General features: G+C 36.4%; 1 non-coding gene across 1 annotated transcript; it reads left to right on the forward strand.

The window, feature by feature from the left end:
• Window positions 1-2,674: 2,674 nt before the first annotated feature.
• On the forward strand, window positions 2,675-2,776 carry LOC138838508 (U6 spliceosomal RNA). Its single transcript, XR_011375636.1, has one exon. It is a non-coding gene; the product is annotated as a U6 spliceosomal RNA (small nuclear RNA).
• Window positions 2,777-6,569: the final 3,793 nt, after the last annotated feature.

The following is a 6,569-nucleotide window of genomic DNA, read 5'->3' on the forward strand; positions in this document are numbered from 1 at the left end:
CAGACCTGGAAATCAAAAAATTAAATCCCCCAACAACAAATACTCAAAGAAAATACTGCCCAATAAATAAGTGGGCTAAAGACATAAAGAGAAACTTATCTGAAGAGGAAAGGAGGGTGACCAATAAAGACATGCAGAAATGCTCAACCTCCCTAGCCATAAAAGAAATGCAAATCAATCAACACTGAGATATCACCTCACCCAAGTTAGAACTCTAATAACAACAGATGCTGGAGGGAATGTGGACAGAAGGGAACCTTACTTCATTGTTAGTGAGAGTGTAATCTTTTTCAACCACTTTGGAAAGTAGTATGGAGGTTCCTCCAAAGACTTCACATAGAGCTCCCCTATGACCCAGCAATCCGACTTTTGGGCATTTACCCAAATGATCACAAACAAGACCATACTAAATCTACCACACAGATATATTTATTGCAGCATTACCATAGCTAAGATATGGAACCAACCCAGATGTCCCTCAGTAGATGAATGGATCAAGAAAATGTTGTATATATACACAATGGAATTCTATGTCTCTATCTGAAAGAATGATATTGCCCCATTTGTTAGGAAATGGAAAACTTGGAAAAAATTATATTAAGTGAAGTAAGCCAGGCTCAAAGAAACATAGGTCCCATGGTTTCCCTTATTAGCAATTACTAGTGTATGTCTGAGACATGCAGGAATTGTTAGATAAGTTGATGTTAGGTGAAGTGAACCCCAAGATAAGAATTCAATTTTTTTTCTTTTCTGTAATTATTTCTAACATATTTATAAGAAGACTTCTTTGTTACTTTTTATGTCCGTCCCGCATGGTATAACCCCTGTTTTCGCTATATTTGATGTTGGTATAATTTGTGGAGGGGAAGGGGAAAATTTTTTTAAATAGGGATACAGGTGGATCCATTGCAACAATGAGATATACAAAACATTATGTCGAAAAACAAATTTTACAACTTTGGTTGGGGAAAGGGGAGGGGAAAATGGGACGTAAGGGGGGGTGAGATGGGAAGGGATAGTAAGGAGAAAAAAAGGAGTATGCAACAATGCTTGATAAGAAATGTACTCATTACCTTGCCCATTTAATTGTAACCCCTCTGTCTGGTATTTTCACACTTAAAAAAACACAAAACACCATAAAATATAAAGTGATTTTGATAAAAAATAAAAATGATTCAGAATAAATTATCAATGCAAAAACAATCCTTACAGAAGCAAACTCTGAGATATTACATGACTTTGAAAAGGATAAAGTGACTGAATTTAATATAAATTTAGAAGTATGACCATTCAAAAATACAAAAAGATATTCTTTATTTCATTATATAACACAAAACAGAAAGTAAATGTTGTTTAGATGATTTTTTAAAACACAGTCTCTCAGGTGTTGGGAGGGTGGTTCAGTGTAGAGTGCTTGCCTTGCATGCATGAGGTCCTGGGTTTGATTCCTCAGCACCACATAAGCAGAAAAAGATGGAAGAGCTGCTGTGACTCAAGTAGTACCACTAGCCTTGAGCTGAAGAGCTGAGAGACAGCACCCAGGACCCAGAGTTCAAGCCCCAAAACCAACAAAAACAAAACAAAACACAGTCTCTCACTTTTGTGTGCTCAACATTGTAACACTAGTGCTTCATTCTAGGGCTAAGATTTTAGGTGTGGACATTTATCAACACTCCTGATTCAGATTCTAATTGATAAAATTTTAATCAATATTTTGTTCTTATTAATTTTGCTCTTTGTAAATTCACATACACCTATAAAAAAAATTGTGGCCATCCCAATAACATTCTCAAAGTACTTCCTAATGATGACTTACATAAAGTTGTTTTATATTACAACATGGAAAACAATGCTACAAATAAGGAAAACCAATACATAAATATTAATGATTAATAAAATAAAAAAAACAATTACCACTGTTTCCAGTATTTGAAATGTACTACATATTCGATTTATTATTTTTTCATATTGCTGTACATTTAAAACTGCCTAAGTCTATGATGTTCAACAAGAATTTTATAGGCTATGAGTAGCCTTTAAAGATTACTATTATTATTATTATTATTATTATTATTATTATTATTATTAAGATTATTATTTATGGTTCATCTCATCATTTGTGTATGGCTTATACCATCATTTGTTCCTCACTAACATATAAAGTAAAGAAGCCTTTAAATTTTAACAGAAACTGTGCAGTTAATGTCTTAAATCTGCTTCTTTACACAAACACTTTGCAACTTCTCATTAGTAAAGTTTCTATAAACTCTGAAATGTACATATTTAGTAGTATGTACCTTGAATCTTAAATGCTTTATGAAAAAGTTTTATAACCTGCTAAATAGTCTTAATTTTGGCATATATGAGCAAATTCCCAAAATTAAACATATTTAAAACATTAAAACTTTTAACAAACCTTAACACTTTCTATAGTGTTCATTATGGCAGGTTCCTTGTACAGAATAATTGAATTCCTTCTCCTACACATCTGTTGAACAACAAATATCTGGTATTATTTTGTTTTTGACATGTCAAACTTGACTTTATTCTTAAATGTGTTCTTATGTAAGAAATACATGGTTCTAAAATTTCATGACAATTCTTTTGAATTAAATTTTTGTGGAATTGTCTAGTTTAAGAAAATCAATTACACTTTATGTATAAAAAATGTTCTGTGCTCAATTCAGTAGCACATACACTAACATTGGAACAATAAAGAGAAGAATAGCCCCTGACTGAGGATGACACTCAACTTCGTGAAGCATTCTAGATTTTTAAAAGAACAGATGGAGGGAATGTGGACAGAAGGGAACCTTAATGCATTGTTGTTGGGAGTTTAAACTTGTTCGAAGAGTTTGGAAAGTAGTATGGCGGTTCCTCAAAAGACTACAATAGAGCGCCCCTAAGTCCCAGCAATCCCATTTTGGGCATTCACCCAAATGATCACAAACAAGACCATACTAAAACTACCAGCAAAACTATGTTCATTGCAGCATTATTTACCAAAGCTAAGATACAGAACCAAACCAGAGGCCCCAAAGTAAACTAATGGATCAAGAAAATGTGTGTGTGTGTGTCTGTCTGTGTGTGTGTGTGTGTGTGTGTGTGTGTGTGTGTGTGTGTGTGTGTGCGCATGTGTACTGGAATTCTATGCCTCCATCAGAAAGAATGACATCACCCAGTTAGGAAATGGAAAGACATGGAAAAATTTATATTAAGTGAATTAAGCCAGGCCCAAAGAAGTGAAGTAAGCCAGGCCCAAAGAAAGATAGGTCCCATGGATTCCTTAATTGCAATAACTAGTATGTGTCTGCTACAAGAAGAAAACATCATATAAGTTGATGTTAGGCAAAATGAACCCCAAGATAAGGATTCAAATAGTTTTTATTTCTTGCGATTGTTTCTAAGATATTTATAAGATGAATTCTTTGTTGCTTTGTATGTTCCTCCTGCAAGCTAAAGCCCCTGTTTTCACTGTATTTGATGTTGGTATACTTTGTGCAGTGGAAGGGAAACACAAATCGTTGAAAAAGGGATGCAGGTGGACCGATTGCAACAATGAGATGAACAAGTCGTTATGTCAAAAAATGATTTTGGCCAGGTGTTGAGGGATGTGGACAGTGGGGAGGGATGGGGGGAGGGGTTGGTGGGTGTAGGGGGTGGGAGATGGGCAGGGATGGGAAGAGGAAACAAAGGAGGAGCAAGTGGACCCATTGCAACAATGAGATGTACAAGTTATTATGTCAAAAATGAACTTTACAACTTTGGGGGGAGGAGGACAGGGTGGGGAAAGTGGGGGAGTGTGGGAAGGGATGGGAAGGGGAAACAAAGGGGAGGCAACAATGTTTGATAAGAAATGTACTCATTATCTTGCCCATGTAATTGTAACTCCTCTGTCAGTATTCTCACAATAAAAAAAAAATGTACTCAATAACTCACGCATGTAATTGTAACACCTCTGTATGGCATTTTCACAATAAAAAAAAGAATCAAAGGTCCTGTGGTATCCCTTATTTGCAATAACTAATGCATATCTGGGATAAGCAAAGAAGGTATGGTAAGGCGAAAAAAAGGAGTAGGCAACAATGCTTGATAAGAAATGTACTCATTACATTTTCCACGTAATTGTAACTCCTCTGTATGGTATTTTCACAATTAAAAAAAAAAAGGTCAAAAGCATGTGCATATGAATAGATAAGATGATGTTAAGGTAAATGAACCCCATGATAAGGACACAAGTGGTTTTTTATTTCTTCCTGTGTTTTCTAATATATTTATAATGTATGATGTGATTTTTATATGTGCATCCCACACAGTTAAACCCCTGTTTTCACTGAATCTGATGTTGGTGCACCTCCATCTTGTATATACACTTCTCTAATTTGGGGATGGAAAGGGAAAAAACAAAATGGTAAAATAAGGATACAGTATGACCCATTGCAACAATGTGACGCACAAGACAGTATGTTGAAAAACGAATTTTACAATTTAGGAGGGTGGGGGAGGGGAGTGTACTTGTGGAGCTGGGAGGGAAGGGATGGTGGGGGGAAAACAAAGGAGGAGGTAACAATGTTTGATAGGAAATGAACTATTCATGTAACTGTAACCACTCTGTATAGTACTTTTACAATAAAAATATAAAAATGTTATGGGATGGAAGAGAATATTTCCCCTATTTTACCCATATAATATCGTTAACAAAGAAATTAATACAAAACACTGATATGCAGATATTTTGAATAAATGTGTGTTTGTGTATGTGTGTGTGTGTGTGCATGCCTGCACATTTTTGTTCTCAGAGTTTGAATTCAGTGCATCAAGGTCCCGCTAGGCCATTCCTCTCTAGATTGATGAGCTACTATATAAGCTACATCTCCATTCTTGGCTCTTTGCTAGTTCATTAATTTTTTTTAATATTTTTATTATTTTTTATTGTGAACATACTGTACAGAGGGGTTACAATTACATGGGCAAGATAATGAGTACATTTCTTATCAAGCATTGCAGCCTCCTCCTTTTTTTACCCTTCACTTCCCTTCCCAGCCTCCCCCCAACCCCCCACCCCATACTCCCCCCCACACCAAAGTTGTAAAGTTCGTTTTTGACAGGACAACTTGTACTTCTCATTGTTGCAACGTGTCCACCTGTATCCTTAAACGACTTGTTTTTCCCCTTCTCCTCCACAAATTATAACGACATCAAATATAGTGAAAGCAGGGGTCATACTGTGGGGGAGGGATATACAAAGCAAGAAAGAAATAATTTTATAAATGCGTTAGAAAAAAATTCATGAAAGAAAAAAACATTTAAATACATATGTAAGGGTTCATTTTCCTAACATCACATTATCTGACCTTTGCTGCTTGACTCATACATATACTAGATATTGCAAATAAGGGAAACCATGGAACCTATGTTTCTTTGGGCCTGGCTTACTTCACTTAATATAATTTTTTCCAAGCCTTTCCATTTCCTAACAAATGGGCAATGTCATTCTTTCTGATGGAGGCATAGAATTCCATTGTAATTTTTTTAAAATATTCTCATGAATATTTTTTGTCCTGATTGGCTTCGAACGGTTATCCACAGATCTCAGGTTCCTGAGCAGACACCCGAGTAGACAGGATTACAGGTGTGACCAACCAGCACAAGGCTTTCAGAATAATTTAAAAAGTAGAAGAAAATTTACTTCATGGAGGCTTATTTATCATCTCCCACTTTTAAAGCGTTTTGGAGTGATTATATATGAATTTATTTCATTTTTGGATTCTTAAAAGACAGTAAGTGATGATATTTAAACGTTTTAATCTTTTTTTTTTTTTAATTTGGTCATGTGGCATGAACTCTGGGCTTGGGCGCTCTCCCTGCGCCTTTCAGCTAACGATTAGTGCTCTACCCCTTGAGCCACAGTGCCAGTTCTGCTTTCCTAGTAGTTTATTGTAGATAAGAGTCTCACAGATTTTCCAGCCTGGACTTGCTTTGTAGCGCATTCCTCAGATCTCAGCTTCCTCTGTAGCCAGGATTATAAGTGTGAGCCACCAGCTACCAGCTAGTTTTAGTACTTTTTTTGGGGGGGGGTCCAGTCATGGGGCCTGAACTCTGGGCCTGGGCACTGTCCCTCAGCTCTTCAGCTCAAGGCTAGTGCTCTACCACGTGAGCCACAGCGCCACTTCCGCCTTTTTTCTTTTTTGCTTATGTGGTGCTGAGGAATCGAACCCAGGGCCTCATGCATGCAAGGCAGTCGCTCTACCACTGAGCCACCTTCCCAGCCCTTTAGTACTTTTTAAAATGTATACTGGAACTGTGGAACAGAAGAAATTTGTCTCTCTTTAGACTTCAATTTATGAGCTCAGCTCTGAGCATGATAACCCAATGTTACCAACACTGTGTTGAAGACAAAATGTGACAGAAAACAATTACCGTGGGCTCTGAAGGAGAGGACAGCAATTCAGAACAAGATTCATATAGCCATTCTTGGGTTTATCATAATGAATTAAATGTGTCCCATCAGTTTAGTCATTTTAATGTTCTTACTCATCAGACATTTTTGGGGATACCATATGCCCTTT

The sequence above is a fragment of the Dipodomys merriami genome, unplaced genomic scaffold, assembly GCF_024711535.1.
Source record: "Dipodomys merriami isolate MVZ:Mamm:240054 unplaced genomic scaffold, mDipMer1.0.p SCAF_280, whole genome shotgun sequence".
Taxonomy (NCBI): domain Eukaryota; kingdom Metazoa; phylum Chordata; class Mammalia; order Rodentia; family Heteromyidae; genus Dipodomys; species Dipodomys merriami.